The sequence below is a fragment of the Phyllobates terribilis genome, unplaced genomic scaffold (assembly GCF_046119375.1).
Source record: "Phyllobates terribilis strain yellow unplaced genomic scaffold, ASM4611937v1 Scaffold_3__8_contigs__length_932513732, whole genome shotgun sequence".
In the NCBI taxonomy this organism is placed as follows: domain Eukaryota; kingdom Metazoa; phylum Chordata; class Amphibia; order Anura; family Dendrobatidae; genus Phyllobates; species Phyllobates terribilis.
In genome coordinates this window covers 901594509-901612359 of record NW_027362763.1, presented here as the reverse complement: position 1 = coordinate 901612359, position 17851 = coordinate 901594509, and the positions used below count along the sequence as shown (strand labels likewise).

The 17851-nt window shown below is 44.2% G+C and overlaps 1 protein-coding gene across 2 annotated transcripts in view; it reads right to left on the bottom strand.

Moving 5' to 3' along the window:
• The window catches only part of LOC141257777 (mu-type opioid receptor), a 173448-nt gene that overhangs the window by 49169 nt on the left and 106428 nt on the right, over positions 1–17851 (bottom strand). Inside the window, exon 1 of one of the 2 annotated variants that reach the window (XM_073672744.1) lies at positions 9127–9255. The exons of the other annotated variant lie outside the window; for it this stretch is intronic. The gene's annotated coding sequence lies outside the window, so the exon portion shown is untranslated. Of the gene's footprint in view, positions 1–9126; positions 9256–17851 lie in introns of those variants that run through there. 2 annotated transcript variants of the gene reach the window in all.

Here is a 17851-nt window from a genome sequence, read left to right as displayed (position 1 = left end):
AACTCTGCGTGGCATTGACCTGGTCTCTAATCTGAGCTGCTGTTAACCTGCGATTTCTGAAGCTGGTGACTCGGATAAACTTATCCTCAGAAGCAGGGGTGACTCTTGGTCTTCCTTTCCTGGGGCGGTCCAATTGTGAGCCAGTTTCTTTGTAGCACTTGATGGTTTTTGCAACTGCACTTGGGGACACTTTCAAAGTTTTCCCAATTTTTTGGACTGACTGACCTTCATTTCTTAAAGTAATGATGGCCACTCGTTTTTCTTTACTTAGCTGCTTTTTTCTTTCCATAATACAAATTCTAACAGTCTATTCAGTAGGACTATCAGCTGTGTATTCACCAGACTTCTGCACAACACAACTGATGGTCCCAACCCCATTTATAAGGCAAGAAATCCCACTTATTAAACCTGACAGGGCACACCTGTGAAGTGAAAACCATTTCCGGTGACTACCTCTTGAAGCTCATCAAGAGAATGCCAAGAGTGTGCAAAGCAGTCATGAAAGCAAAAGGTGGCTGCTTTGAAGAACCTAGAATATAAGACATATTTTCAGTTGTATCACACTTTTTTGTTAAGTATATAACTCCACATGTGTAAATTCATAGTTTTGATGCCTTCAGTGTGAATGTACAATTTTCATAGTCATGAAAATACAGAAAAATCTTTAAATGAGAAGCTGTGTCCAAACTTTTTGTCTGTACTGTATATCCATCTGAACTAACAGTCCTTCTGAGGACTAATCCAGCTGCATATAATCAGTGCTAGGCAGGAGTTAGGCAGGCAGGCAGTGTATGTGGCAGACTACAGTGCATATAGCAAGAGGGTCCATTGAAAGTCCTGTCTGCTGATGCTGTAATAATTACAGATATTTATAGACTTAGCCCCAGATATCAGGGGCCAGGCAAAATTTTTGTTTTTCTCTTAATCCTGGTTATTTGCTTAAAAAGCAATCCAGAGTACACCATTTTTCTGCTCCATTTGCTTGTTCTCATTGCAGAATAAAGCCAGATCTGTTCCATATTTCAGCGACAAAAATCCAGAAATTTAAACTGAACGTGGAAAATATTTGCCTCCTTTTCCATTCTATTGCAGTGTGTCGGTCAAGCTATTCACACTAGGTGTCTATGAAGGATAGTATTAGCAAATTACAGGCCAGCTATTTAAAACCGTTGTTCTCTGTCAGACATAACACCTATAAGAGTGTTCCAAAATCAGACATTTCTTCCATTTTCATTTCGTTGCAGTGTGTCGGTCAAGCTATTCACACTAGGTGTCTGTGAAGAATAGAATTAGTAAATTACAGGCCTGCTATTTAAAATCATTATTCTCTGCCAGACATATCACCTATAAGACTCTTCCAAAATCAGACATTTCTTCCATTTTCATTTCGTTGCAGTGTGTCGGTCAAGCTATTCACATTAGGTCTCTGTGTAGAATACTATTAGTAAATTACAGGCCTGCTATTTAAAACCATGGTTCTCTGTTAGACATATCACCTATAAGACTGTTCCAAAATCAGCCATTTCTTCCATTTCCATTCTGCTGCAGTGTGTCGGTCAAGCTATTCATACTAGGTGTCTGTGAAGGATAGTATTAGCAGGTTACAGGCCTGCTATTTAAAACCGTGGTTCTCTGGCAGACATAACACTTTCTGACTCCGGAGGGTGTGGACATGCCTGTCTGCCTCTCTGCTAGATTGTGGAGACAATACGGCGCCGGACTACTGGCAGCCCATTGCAGCAGCAGAAGCTTCTACTTTATTTTAGTTACAGTTTTGTTACAGTTATTTTATTTTATTACCTTCTCTGGATTGCAACGTTCCTGTATACTCGTCTATTGGGGATGGAAGATACAACACTTCCCACACTATCAACTGCTGCTGGGCACACAGCACGAGATCTGCACCTGGATCTTCTTCCACCACTTACAAGTCTCCTGCAGGTACAGACACTCTGGGGCAAGCAATACGGACCAGCTCAGCTAATGCTACTGAAGGATGCATGCTGCTACCCACAGCCTGTGACAGGGATACAGCCATATGTGAGCGGTGGAGGTCACTGTATACGATTTGCCATGGAGAGGACTGGTGTGACGGGTGGGAATAATGACGGGATGGTGGACCCTAGGTCTGTTGCTAAACGAGCAGTGTATTCTAGGGATCGTCTTCTGGAACTGCGCAGGATAAAGTCTTCTCCAGCAGTGGCAATACTGAATGTTCCACGGGAAATAAGGAGACCTTTCAGAGGCTGCAGAGCAGGCAAGAAGATCAAGTCCTGGAGGAGAAGGTTTAAACCAGTGGTCCCATCCATTATCATGGGTAACGTACGATCGCTGGGAAATAAGTCGGATGAACTGCTGGCTCTGAGTAAGACCCAGAAGGAGTTTAGGGAATGCAGTCTCATGTGCTTTACAGAAACCTGGCTGCATGAGGAGGTCCCAGATTCATGTGTCTCGGTACCAGGGTTTCAAATGGTTCGGGCTGATAGAGAGAGAGTTAGATGCGGCAAGAAAAAAGGTGGAGGAGTGATACTCTACATTAACAACAGATGGTGCAATCAGGGGCATGTAACTGTTAAGGAGAAACATTGCTGTCCAAATATTGAACTGTTAGCAGTGGGCCTCAGGCCTTACTATCTGCCTAGAGAATTCACTCTTGTTATTGTAGTTGTGATGTATATACCACCATCTGCGAACCCAGAGGCTGCTGGGGATGTGTTGTCAGGGGTGATGGCCCGGCTTCAGACTAAACACCCAAACTCTCTAACTGTAATTTCTGGGGATTTCAATCGAGTAAAGATCTCATCTGCAATACCAAAGTTCTATCAATATGTCAAATGTCCTACACGGGACAACATCACACTGGATCTCCTCTTTGCTAATGTTAAGAATGCTTATTCATCGGCTGCATTACCCCCCCTGGGGAAATCTGACCACAACCTCATACTATTGTCTCCTGCTTACCAACCAGACGTCCGCAAACAACCAGTGACAATTAAAAAGATAAGGAAGTGGTGTCCAGCAGCAGAGGAGGCGTTACAAGACTGCTTTGACTGTACAGACTGGGAGGTGTTGTGTACCATGAAAGAGAAATGTAATGTTAATGAGATTACTGGCAGAGTTACTGATTACATCAACTTCTGTATGGACATTGTAGTACCTGTTCAAGAGATTCGGTGTTATGCAAACAATAAGCCATGGATTACAAAAGAGTTGAAACATTTACTAAACATGAAAAAACTGGCTTTTAAAAGGAAGGACAAGGAGGCATTGAAAATTATACAGCGAGACCTAAAGGGGAAAATTAAGATTGCCCGTGAGGCATTCAGAGTTAAATTAGAAAATCAATTTGCACAAAAAAGCTCCAGAGAGGTGTGGGCTGGAATGAAGCTAGTGACTGGGTTTAAGGCAAGGTCGGAGCAGGGGGGTGGTGGACTTACAATGGCTAATGAAATGAATCAGTTCTTCAATAGATTCAGCAATAAAGGTGCGGTAGCAGCAGGGAAGGGGGAGGAGGCCGGGGAACAACTAGCTAAATTAACAGGGGGTGAAATAGATCATTTCTCGGTCTCCAAAAATGACGTGAGGGACCAGTTTAGTAAGCTGGCCATTGGCAAAGCAGCAGGGCCTGACGGTCTCAGTCCACGTGTCCTCAGAGTGTGTGCAAATGAGTTATGTACTGTCTTCCAGCATCTCTTTAACCAGAGCTTACAATCAAAGAGAGTACCAGTGCTATGGAAGACTTCCTGCCTGGTGCCGATTCCCAAGACTACCTTCCCGGCTTCCCCGGGGGACTATAGACTGGTGGCCTTAACATCGCATGCGATGAAGTCCTTGGAGAGAATAGTACTTGCTCACTTGTGTCCGAGGGTGATGGCGCATACTGATGCTCTTCAGTTTGCGTACCGGCAGGGACTGGGTGTGGACGATGCTGTAGCGTCTCTGCTACAAACAGTACATTCCTTTTTGGACAATGATGGAACCACAGTGCGTGCTTTGTTCTTTGATTTCTCTAGTGCGTTCAACACATTACAGCCACTCTTACTGCGAGGAAAGTTGATTAAAATGGCGGTGGATGAGGGACTTGTGAATTGGATAATTGACTACCTGTCGGATAGGCCACAGTTTGTTAGGTGGGGGACGGCTACATCAGATAGTGTACTGAGCAGTGTCGGAGCCCCGCAGGGAACAGTGCTGTCGCCATTCCTCTTTACATTGTACACAGCTGACTTTCAGTATAAATCAGACCGTTGTCACCTCCAGAAGTACTCGGATGACTCTGTGATAGTTGGCGGTATTGGGAAGGACCAGGACGAAGAGGAATATAGAAGGGTGGTTGCGGACTTTGTAGTATGGTGCCAGGCTAACCATCTAGAACTAAATGTTAAGAAAACCAGGGAGTTGGTGATGAGCTATGGAAGGTGCAAGAAGGTATGCCTACCTGTTACCATTGACGGTCAGGATGTGGAGATGGTGGACAGTTTCAAATATTTGGGGGTTTACCTGGATAGCAAGCTAGACTGGAAGTGCCACATGGAGAAGGTCTACAAGAAGGGGATGAGTAGATTGTACTTCCTAAGGAAGTTAAGGTCTTTTAATGTGTGTGGCAAAATGCTTGAGGTGTTCTACCAATCCATTGTGGCTAGTGCCACCTTTGCGGCAATAATTTGCTGGGGTAACAGTGTGCGTGTTGCTGACGCCAACAAGCTCAACAAACTTATAAAGAAGGCTAGCGCGACGGTGGGCCTACAGCTTGGGACTTTTGAAGAGGTGGTAGAGGATAGGATTAAGAAGAAGTGCAGAGCTATAATGGGCAACAACACACACCCGCTTTATGAACTGTTTGCGAAACAGAAGAGCACATTCAGCAATCGCCTAATACAACTAAGGTGTAAAAAGGAAAAATACAGGAGATCGTTTGTTCCAACAGCTATGGGGGTGTTTAACAAATGTCTGAAAAGCAATGTCTAAAGCATTCCAAATGTTTTGTTATTATATGTGTCATGTTCGAGATCTGTGTTCTGCTGCTGTGATACCGCAATTTCCTCAGGGATAAAATAAAGTATATCTTATCTTATCTTATCTTATCTTAAGAGTGTTCCAAAATCAGTCATTTCTTCCATTTTCATTCTGTTGCAGTGTGTCGGTTAAGCTATTCACACTAGGTGTCTGTGAAGAACCAATGCATACAATACATATATAGATATGCAATAAATAATGATTAATGTATGCATAGGTGATGGTATATTTATAATAAGTCAGTAGCATCACACCTGGGAACCAGAGTTAAATAGATACCTGCATAACTGGTCCAGCTACATAGATGGTACCGTGCCACATGGCCCCAACGCGCGTTTCGGACACACGTCCTTCATCAGGGCATCCGAAATGCATTATTTATTGCATATCTGTTTATGTATTGTATGCATTGGTTCTTTGGTTATCAATATATGATTACACATTATGGCTATCTACCTGCTTTCCCCTTCATTTCTTTTTGGTACTTAGTCCAACACATTGATTGTTATGCATTATTAACATCAATAATATTTTATATTATATGTATGGCTGTGCAGCTTGGACATGCTTGTGCATGTAGTGCCACTTAACCATTGCTTCTCAATAAAGGTTTTGTCTCTTTTCTGATTTGGACCTATCATTCGGTGGTTCTTCTTTTGTTATAACACTGAAGAATTGTGGACAGCTCTGAAAGAGCAGGCAGATCTGTGGCTGACAACGCTGACCCTACAGCCAGGCATGGTCATGTGTGACAATGGCCGGAACCTGGTCGTGGCTCTGAGGTGAGGCTAGCTCACACACATACCATGCCTCGCCTATGTGCTTAACCTAGTGGTTTAGTGGTTTCTCAAAATCTACCCGGATCTGTCAGATCTGCTTGTCAAAGTACGCCGCCTGTGTGCCCATTTTAGAGAGTCAGATACAGTTTCCACCGCCCTTGCCATGCTTCAGCAGTGTTTGCAGCTTCCAGCTCACCCACTGATCTGCGATTTGCCCACGCATTGGTACTCTACATTGCAGATGTTGGGAAGGATTTGTGAGCAGAAGAGGGCAGTTCTTGACTACATGCATCAACAAGGCCGTTGGTATTCAGGTAAGACTCCACACATAAAACCTCAGGAGTGGACATGGATGTCAGACATATGTACCATCCTCCAAAACCTTGAGGACTCCATCAAAATGGTGAGCAGCGATGATGCCATAATTAGCGTCACCATCCCGCTTCTCAGTCTTCTGAAACGCTCTCTGCTCACATTTAAAGAGGATGCATTGCAGGCGGAGCACGATGAGGTGAAGCAAGGAACCATGCAGGGTGATTACACACAGCCCAGCCTCATCTCATCCCAACTTGGATTGGGTGACAAAGATGAAGAGGAGGAGGAGGAAGAACAGGAGCTAGTTTCCTGCGGTATAGATGGTACTACCTGCACAACTGTCATACCGTCTGTTCAGCGTGGATGGCCTGAGGAAAGGGAGGAGGAGGAAGAGGATGAGGAGGAAAGCATTGTCAGTTGACCTCTTGGTGAGGACAAAGAAGTCTTGCCTTTTTGCAGTCTGGCACACATGGCTGAGTTTATGTTACGCTGCCTTTCCCATGACCCTCGCGTTGTCCAAATTTTGGGTGACCAACATTATTGGTTGATGACACTTCTAGACCCAAGCTACAAGGAGAACTTTCTGTCTCTTATTCCCGCGCAGGACAGGCCTAATAAAATGGGGCAGTACGAGAAGGCCTTTGTTGCGGAATTATTAAAATAATTGCTATCTGAAAATGCTGGCGGCAGAGGTCACAGTTCGTTGTACAACCATGGAGTATAGGCAAGAGAGACACAATTGCAATCCAGCAGAGGCAGGGGAACACTGTCAAAGTTCTGGGACAGTTTTCTCAGACCCTCCCATCGCACAGGCCCTGAGGCGTGGGGTACTCTCCCAAGGAGGGAAAAGTTTCAAAAAATGCTGAGGGAGTACCTTGCCGACCGCACCAACGCACTCAGTGATTCCGCTGTGCTTTATAATTATTGGGTATCCAAGCTGAACACGTGGCATGAACTGGCTCTCTACGCCTTGGAGGTCCTGGCCTGCCCTGCCGCTAGTGTTTTGTCAGAGCGGGTTTTTAGTGCTGCTGGTGGAATTATAACCGATAGGCACATCCGCCTGTCAACTGAAAATGCTGACAGGCTGACTCTTATAAAAATGAACAAGAGCTGGATTGGGCCAGACTTCTCAACACCACTGAATAATAGCAGCATAACATAAACTCATGTACAGTGTCTTTTTTTGGAAGGTCTAACTCTATTTCCATGCACCTCTGTCTTCAAACCCAGACATGGGTATACGCTTCCGGATTTTGTTCATTTTCTCTTGTCCTCCTCCTTCTCCATACCCTCATCCTCCACCACCATATCACCACCATATGTACCATATCAACATATCTATGTCTCTTTCAAGGGCCTTTGGAGTTCCTCCAAATTTTTGGCAGCCGTTGCTTCACTGCATAGGCAAACAGTATGGAAAACACACTTCCTAATAATGTAAACATTGTTTTCAGGAGGCCAACTGACCTCTACATCTCTTGCAGGGGGCATTGTAGTTCCTTAAAATTTTTGGCAGCTGTAGCTTCACTGCATAGGCAAACAGTATGGGAGACCCACTTCCTAACAATGTGAACATTGTTTTCAGGAGGCCCTCTGAGATCTACGTCTCTTGCAAGGGGCATTGGAGTGCCTCCAAATTTTTGACAGCCATCGCAGTCACTGCATAGGCAAACAGTATGATATTAGATATTATATAAGTTACTGGAAGTGTGATGTATAGCTGTTCCAGTACTGTAGCTTATATATTGTAGTGTGACTTGTATGTACAAGATAAAAGGATTAATTGAAAGATTAAAGGATTTGTCCTTTGTATGAATTTCCTTATATTAGAAGTGTTTTCCAAAAACAAACTGTTTACAACGTTTCATTGCACTTGCAAGTTATCATCTACATATGAATATTCTTTTATATTTTTTTGCTAGTTAATTAGCTACAACAGATCATATTCATAATGTTTTAGGTGAATTATATGTTTAAAACATTTACAAATCACCAACGCAAAGAAGAAGGGACATTTTACAACAAAAGTGAATAAGGATGTTAGTAAAGGCTAAACCATAAGATTATGATGTCAAGCAAAATCAATATACTACAAATCTCATGTGATTTATTAATAAAAAATCAATAACCAATTAGTTTATGATATAGAGAAAACTGGCAAGCATTAATGTAAACTATAAATTGATTTCTGGATAACATTTACGTTGACTTGTTAAACATATTAATATGTTGTTTTTAGAATTACGGTATGTATTCATCATATTGTATATTGACAATATTAGGGCTTGCTCACACTGGTGTAGATTATCTCATGCGAGAGAATCAGGCCAATTATGCTACTGACCCTCAGCTCAAACTCTGTCAGCGTTTGAGCCAAGTGTCTTCTGAGTGTAATCCAATTCTCTCTCATGACTTAATTTCTCCTTCTTCTCCATTGTCTCTGTGAGCGTACATGGGATTGCACTTGGATGGCATCCGAGTGCAGTCCAATGTTTTACACGTAACCATACACTTGTATGGGTGTGAATGATCTGAATATCAGAGCCACTCGCAGGTGATCATGCTGATTGGCAAGAGAAAATAATTGCAGATCTGCACTGCTCCGTAGTATAACATTTGGCTGAGTGCTATCTGATGAAACATTGGATAGCCCTCAGCCATGTTATACGCCAGTGTGAGCATACCCCTAGAAAGACTTTCACATAGAAGTTCAAGAAACCTGCCAATTTTAATTATTATTATTTAAATGCTTGTAAAACTTGCACTTATTTAGAAAATTAAAAAAATACATTTATATTTGGAATTATCAAAACAACACTGTTACACATAATTAGATTATATTTTATGGCTTAGTAATATAGGGACTAGCAATAATTATCCTTCAGTGGGTGGATCAGTTATCTAACAAAACAAACAAGTTTGCCTCAAAATACTTAAATAAGCACTCCCATCAAAATTGTTATCCTCTTAAATCATCCTCTGTAAACATCATTATTATATAGCACTGTGTACTTACAATTGCTCTTTCTGCCTTTCAACCCAGCTAATTCTTCACTTTTCCATTAGGTCTATGATGTCACATGATTAAAAACTGACTTGCTTAATCCCTCTAAGCTCTATGTAGAAACAGGAAGTCTATTTTCCCTGTATGAGTCAGAAGTCACTGCAAAGGTGTCTGGCAGGGGAAGGAGCTGAGCAGCTGGGTCAGTAGTTGAAGAGAGGGATAATAAATGCATGGACACGAGACTTCCTGTTTCAACATAGAGAAGAGAAAATAGAAGAATTAGCTGGGTAGAAAGGTAAAATGAGCAGTTGTAAGTACACAGTGCTATATAATGTGATGGCTGCAATCTATTAAGAGGATAAAAACTCTGATGAGCGTGCTTCTTTAACTGCTTCCCGACCGCCCACTGTACATAAACGTCAGCACTGCCTGGGCTCTGTGCAGTGCCAACGTTTTTAAACGGTCAATGGTCCCACAGCGCTCAGAACCCCCAGGGTCCTGCAAGCGCTACGGGTGCGGTGCAGAGCAGTAGCTCTGACAAGGGACATCATCGGGACCTGGTTGGATCAGGTCCCAATGATGTTAACCCCTTACTATCTTCTAGATGCAGCGATCCATAGCGATCGCGTCATTTAGGAGATATTGAGAGGAGAGGGGGTTGTCCACTCACCTTTCTGACGGTCCCTATTATAGCTGATAGGACCTGGTGTTGTCATGGCAGCCGGAGGTCACATGACCACCTCCGGGTCTGCCATGCACGGTGTCCTGCTAGACTCAGCCTGCAGCTGAGTCTAGCAGGAGATATGACAGTGTAAAACTGTCAGCTCTCATGCAATGCAATACATGTCTGTTGCATTGCATGAGACCAGTGATCAGAAAAATAAAAATTAAAATCCCATACAGGGACTAAGTAAAAAAAAAGTCTAAAAATGTTTTCAAACTGTCAAAAAAAAAATCACCCCAAACAAAAAAATTAAACCAATAAATCCGTATATTTATGCAAAAACAAATGAAGTACACATATTTTGTATCGCCGAGTCCGGAACAACCCGATCTATAAAACTGTCACACTAATTAACCCCTTCTGTGCACACCGTAAAAACTAAAAATAAAAAACGGAGCAAAAAACTATTCTTTTTCACCATATTGCCAAACAAAAGGTGGAATAAAATGTGATCAAAAAGCCAAATGTAAAAAATGGTACCGCTGAAAACGTCATCTTGTCCCGCAAAAAAAAAAAACACCATGCAGCTCCATCAGCCAAAAAATAAAAAAGTTATAGCTCTCAGAGCAAAGCGATGCAAAAACAATTATTTTTTCTATCAAATAGTTTTTATTGTATGAAAGCGCCAAAACATAAAAAAACTATATAAGTGTAGAATTGCTGTACACATACTGAGCAGAAGAATAAATCTGCCTTATCACTTTTACCACATGTGGAACGGCATTAAAAAAATCCTCAAAAAACAAATCCTGAATTGCTGGTTTTTGTTCATTTTACCTCCTAAAAAACAAGAATAGAAAGCGATCAAAATATGTCACGTGCCCACAAATGGTTCCAATAAAAACATCAACTCGTCCCGCAAAAAACAAGCTGTCACATGACTGTCAGCAGAAATATGGAAAGATTATAGCTCTCAAAATATGACGATGCAAAAACTAGATTTTACAAAAAAAAAACGTCTTTTAGTGTGTGACAGCTGTCAATCATAAAAACACGATATTAATCTGGTATCGCTGTAATCGCATTGACCCGAAGAATAAAGTCATCTAATCACTTACACCGCATGAGGAACAGCATAAAAAATAAATAAAATCAATTCTTCACCTGCTGCTAATTTGTTCATTCTGCTTCCCAAAACAACACAATAAGCCCCACATTTATCCTGCGCTGAGCGCTTACACCGGGGTTTCCGTGTAAATTTCTGAAATATGTGATTCAGATGGAAGATTCTCTGTAATGAGGCAGATGGAGGCAAAGTGGACACAGTAGGACCTGTGATCCCACAGTGTCAGTTTTTTAAGGCGTGCATAAAAGTGCGGTTGGCCAAAGTTTTGTGCACTTCTGAAAAAAAGAACACTGCTAAACAGAGGCCAGACTGAGTCCAGAATAACTGTGCTGCCTCTTTATAGTGAATGAATCCCTCGGGGGTTTCATCTGAATTGCATCACTTGGAGATTTACATGGAAACCCCAATATCATTGCTCAGCCTAGAACCCCGGATAAACGTTATGTAAAATGTTCCCAATAAAAGCTTCAACTCAATCCTCAAAAAAAGCAAGTCCCCACACAGGTCTGTCATCTGTTAACGAAAATATAAGGGGCTTCCACGTTACTGGTAGCACAAAGGCTCTGGAAAAGCGTAATGGCCCTTGACCCCAAAAAGAAATTCAGAAAATTCTGTGCTCACAAACCCAAATGCCCCCCTCCCTTTTGAGCCCCACAATGTGCCTAAACAACATTTAGAGTTCACAAGTTTGGCATTCCTTTAGCGATGAGAGCCTGCCTAATTTACAGGTGCATGTCACCCGAAGCACGAGGTGGGCACAACTTATTGGTCACTTCAACAGCAGTTTGAAATTTTCACTCAGCAACATCCTCTGCTGATTGCTTCTGGAAAACACCCATGAAGTCAAAATTGTCACTACACCTGTAGGTAAATTCCCAAAGGGGTATAATTTCCAAAATGCAGTCACTTCAGGGGGGATTCTGCTCTTTTAGCACTTAGGGGCACTGTATATGTAGTCCACAAACTATTCTACAATAATTTGTTCTCCAAGAGTCAAAAAGCGCTCCGTTCCTCCTGGGTCTTGCTGTATGGCTAAGCGGTACTGTACAGTCACATATGGGATATTGCCATGTTTAGAAGAAATTGTGGGACACATTTCGGCACCATTTTTACCCATTGCCCTGTGTGGAAATGTAAAATCTGAGGCTAAAACAATTTTTTTGTGGAAAAAAAATAATTATTTTTTCTTCACTGCCCAATGGTATAAATTTTGTGAATCACATGTGGTGTCAATATGATCACAGCACCCCCAGATGAATTCATTGAGAAGTGTATTTTGTAAAATGGGGTCACTTATGGAGGGGTTTCTGCTGTTCTGGGACTGCAAGGGCACTCCCAGTGGGTCATGTCTAGTGTTGAGCCACCCCCGTAGTGTTCGAGTTCGGTTCGGTTCGTAGAACACCCGTGTGTTCGCCGAACTGTTCGTCGAACTGTTCGTCGAACACCTTCGAACACCGTTAAAACCAATGGCAGGCAAACAAAAACACATAGAAACACATAGAAAACACCTTCAAAGGTGTCCAAAAGCTGACAAACTGCTCAGTAGACACAACTAACACATGGAAAAGTGACAAGTACATATAGTCATGCGAAAAGAAAAGAGGTGGAGGAGTAAAAGGAGGGGGAGACACAGATATAGGCATGTCATGCCCTTCTAAAATCCAAAAAGTGAGAAGCCGACACGTTCAGTCCGCTCCTGCCCGTGCCACCTCCGCGTCGCCGGGTTTGTGCCAGAGCCGCGGTGAACCCTGACGGCCAGCCCCCCTCTCCCAATACTGGTGCCTGTCCGCTGGTGGGTCGAGCGAGCCCCCCTGTGGTGGAGGCAGCTCTAAGCTTTTAAATTTAAATTGTCTCTCTAATTTGAATGAATACACTTTAAATCCATTTACAAGGATCTATTGGAGGGCAAGTCTCATGCCAGCAGCCGCGTAATTCCAGCTCCAGTAGCGTCCACTAAAGCTGCTGCAGTTAAAAAGCTTTTATAAGGATCGAGCTCGGCTGTCCACCGCAAGGCATCCTACTGCCAGTCCCAGCCCCTATGCCTTGGGGTGCCTCCTGATGCTCTTCACTGAGTATCCCGTGGTCCCGAAGCATTTCCTTTGAAAAAATTAAGTGTCCAAACTACAGGTGGTGTAGCTTGCTTAACAGCCGGGATAATCCGCTGACTAGCAGACACTGCTACTAGGCACAAAGTATTTCCTGGGCTAGATGCAGTTAAAAATTTGTAATTAGATACTCTCGTTGGATGCTGAGAAAGCATTCCATAGAGTCTCCTGGCACGCCATATATGATTCTCTTAAAAAGCTTGGGGTAGGGGTCTAGGGGACCCTTTTATAGCCAAAATCACGGCCCTGTATCGCAATACGTCACCTAGGCTGAAGATAAAAGGAACTGTAGCACCCTGAGGGCTCGGTTGCTACAGAGGTATTGCACCTCACCCAGAGGTGTGATATCTCACTCTCAGGTAAGGATGTAGTGTGGATCAGGACCCGACACCTGCATGCATTACACGACATTGCCGTGGGGCAGGGCGACCAATATGCCCCTGAGATGGGCACGACAGTCCCTGTCCCTGGCTGGAGTGGGGGGAGGGAACACTGAGGAAGGGGAACCCTGTAGTGCAGGAGCAGGGAGGAAGCAGTTCCTGGGTGCATTGAGAAGGGAGTATAAAAGGTGGGCAACATCTTAGTTCAGTGCAGAGAAGTCTGAGCAGAAGTGGCAGGGAGCTGGGGCTCTGCATGAGCTCTGCTCCGGAGGCGGGCCTAGTAACAGAGGCCCAGGCCTGGAAGAGGGAGAAGGAAGGAAGAGGAGCGGAGAAGGCTCCAGGAACGAGGAATGAAGGGATCCCAGGGGTGCGGACAGGCGAGTCACCACCGCACGCCCGAATCCACCTGCGTGGAGGGGTCAGGCCAAAGGGGGAGACCGGTCCCCGAAACTAGTGGAGGCAGGAAATGACCCTCAGCTAGAAACAGGAGGCTGTGACATTTTATGTGGCGCAGCCCCTCGCTACACCCGCTAGGAAGGCACCACATAGGGTCAGGGAAACTGGCGCCAAGTTTACCAAGAGGAGGCCCGAGGCAGCCGGACAGAAGGGTTGGTAAGAAAGGCCAGACAAAGGACACACAAAGGGGGTCCTGTGAAGCGCTCCAAAGTTATCTGGGAGTTGTCTGAGCCCCTCACCTGGTGAGCACAGTATGACGTGGGCAGCCGTTACCTGCAGACATGGTCTGGATAATAAGAAGTGTGAGTAAAGGCCCTGGACTGCATCACTGACTCCGTGTCGTTACTGCTGCTGCCCTGCACCATCACCCCCATCCTCCGCATACACTGCCCTGAGGCTATACTCCTCCCGTGGGGAGTTATGCTACGCTCTGCTGCACCCACAACACCAGCCTCAGCGGTCTGCCCTGTAGCAGCGGTTCACTCTGACCGCAATCCACGGGTGGCGTAGTCGGACATTTAAACATCAAAACCACATAAATAGTTCCGCCACTGGTTTGACCGCCCTGAGCCACGGAACCGGGTCGCCGCCACGGAGACTACAACCACCAGCATCCACCAAAAAGGGTCCGGCTCCGGGTGTCCCAAGGCCCAGGGGGCGCGTCAGAACATTTTCATCACCTTTCACAATCACCAATGGGACAAGGCAGGGATGTTCTCTGTCCCCTCTCTTATACATCCTAGTGACGGAGCACCTGCTCTCATCAATTCGCCATAACCCCAATATTAGGTGGATTGAGGTGGGAGGCACCGAGTACAAGTGCTCTTTATTTGCTGATGATGTCCTAGTATATATCACTCAATCACATATATCCATCCATGCTGTTATGGCTGAAATAGATCACTTTGTTACATGGTCAAATTTTAAAATCAATGCAGCGAAGTCTGAGGCCCTTGATGTCTCCCTCCCCAAATCCATATAGGATTCCATCCAGTCCAACTTTCCCTTTGCCTGGCCCTCACAGGGTATCAAATACTTAGGAATTCCTATTCATAGAGACCTCTCCCATCTATGTTATCTTAATTTTGGGCCCTTTATTGAACAACTTCATACAGACCACGGTTGGCAAGTTAGAACTGTAAGATTCACTATGTGAACCACTGGTGTTTTGTGGAAAAGCACATGTACACTGTGTTCCAAATTATTATGCAAAAAGTGTTTAGGAGTGATAAGGGAAGAATTTGTTTGTTTGTCAGTTAAACTCATTGATGGTGATGTGTGTCAGGGCTCTTTATATCACTGTAAGCAATTGCAGACACCTGTGCTAATTAGTTTGGCAGGTGTGTCCAATGAAAGGCAAGACTACTTAAGAAGGCTGTCTCACATTATTAAGCAGCCTACATTTTCTGCCAAAATGGGAAAGAAAAAGGATGTGTCGGCTGCTGAGAAGCAACAAATTGTGGAGTGTTTAGGTCAAGGCATGACTACAATCAACATTGTGCGATGATCAGGATGAAGTGTCTTGGCAATCAAGAAGTATGTAGCTGATTCACAGTACACACGTGTGCGTGCTGATAAGGGCAAATTGAGGACTCTTTCCTACAGGCAATTACGTCAGGTTGAAAGAGCAGCGGCAAAAAAGCCTTGTCATAGCAGCAGACAAGTTTTTGAAGCTGCTGGTGCCTCCAACGTACCCCGAACAACAAGATGCAGGGTCCTTCAGAGGTTTGCAGCTGTGCATACGCCATCCTGTCGACCTCCTCTATCCACTTCACACAAGCAGAAACGGCTCCAGTGGGCCAAACATTACATGAAGACTGATTTCAAAACTGTTTTGTTCACGGATGAGTGCCGTGCAGCGCTCGATGGTCCAGATGGATGGAGTGGAGGATGGCTGGTTGATGGACACCCCATGCAAACACGGCTACAGCGCCAACAAGGATGAGGTGGAGTAATGTTTTGGGCTGGAATCATGGGGAGAGAGATTGTCGGCCCCTTTAGGATCCCTGAAGGCGCTAAAGATGAACTCCATAATGTATGTGGATTTTCTCAAACAGCACTTCCTGCCATGGTTCAAGAAGAAGAACCGTGTATTTCACAGCAAGATCATTTTTTTGCATGATAATGCACCATCTCATGCTGCACATAAAACATCTGCATCTCTGGCTGATATGGGCATAAAAGGGGACAAACTTATGGTGTGACCGCCATGCTCTCCTGACCTCTACCCCATTCAGAACCTTTGGAGCATCATTAAAAGGAGTGTCTATGATGGCGGGAGGCAGTTCACATCTAAGCAACAGCTCTGGGAGGGTATTCTGTCCTCATGCAAAACAATTGAAGCAGAAACCATCCAAAACCTGACAAATTCAATGGACGAGAGAGTTCAGAAGCTCCTTTCGAACAAGGGGTCCTATGTGAAAATGTAACATCACCTAGAATAAAGTTTTGAGTTGAAAACTGTTTGATTTCAGTTTCTAACAACCTGCTAATGCTTATAATTTCAAAAATGACCATTTTTTTGGTCTTTATTAAAATGAAAAGGATGATCGAAAAGTTTGGGGGATCTAAGAGTGTGGCAACCCAGTAGTCATGATTACTTCGAATCCTGACAATATGAGGGTCATGCTGCAGGTAGTGCAGCAAGAAGGCACTTATGTGTCTTGCGCATCTCGGAGCCCCAAAATTATTTTCCGGGCTGGATGCAGCTAAAAATTATTATTAATTTTAAATCTGGTGAAGCTTTAGTATAGATGGCCTAATAGGATCAGTGCTGCACACTGCTACAAAGCCCAAATTATTTTCCAGTCAAGATACAGATAAACATGATTAGTAATTTTAAATCTGGTGGAGCTTATTATAGATGGCCTAATAGAATCAGTGCTGCACACTGCTACAAAGCCCAAATTATTTTCCAGCCAAGATACAGATAAACATGATTAGTAATTTGAAAGCTTAAAACGGTTGGTAGGGTGATTTTAACCAATCATCAAGCTTTTACTCTCCCCAGGATGACACAGGGGTAGAAAAGTCGTTTCGGATCCATGATTTGTTCATCTTTATGAACGTGAGTCTGTCTACATTATCAGTGGAGAGCCGCGTGCGCTTATCTGTCAGCACACCACCAGCAGCGCTGAACACACGTTCAGACAGAACGCTGGCTGCGGGGCATGACAAGATCTCCAAGGCGTAAGTGGCTAGCTCCGGCCATTTATCCAGATTGGAAGCCCAAAAAGAGCAAGGGTCCAGTGACACAGTCATGGCTTCAATGTTTACTTGGAGATACTCCTGTACCATCGTCTCTAGGCGTTGACTATGTGTCAGACTTCTTGTCTCCTGTGGCCTTGCAAAGGATGGGCTAAAAAAGTGGTGAAATGATTCCGCAAAATTGATGTTACCAGCAGATACTGTGGTTCTGTTACGGTTTGAGTGCTGAACACTTGACGGTCCCACGGTTGGCAAGTTGGAACTGTGAGATTCACTACGTGCACCACTGGTATTTTGTGGAAAAGCACATGTAAGATTCTGCAACAGTCTCTGCTGATACTCCTGCATGCGTGCATCCCTTTCTATGGCAGGAATAATTTCTGCAAATTTACTTTTGTACCGGGGATCTAACAGTGTGGTAACCCAGTAGTCAGGATTATTTCTAATTCTCACAATTCGAGGGTCATGTTGCAGGTAGTGCAGCAAGAAGGCACTCATGTGTGTTGCGCATCCAGGAGCACCAAGTCCCTGTTGTGTTGGTGGCGAGGTAACAATCATGCTTCCTTCCTCTGTCCTCTCCCCCCAACCTCGGACAACAGAAATGTGATCAAGGTCTCCCTCATCTGATGAGTCTTCCATCAGTTCGTCCTCCACTTCTTCCTGGGCTCCTGCACCTTCCTCACTAGTTTGGCTGCTACCATGCGCCCTGGTAAAACCATCTCTCCCACCCTCACATGCCTGCCGCCTTGGTGCTGCCGACCGTCTGGACCTTGCAGATGTTAGCCCTTCCGCATACAAC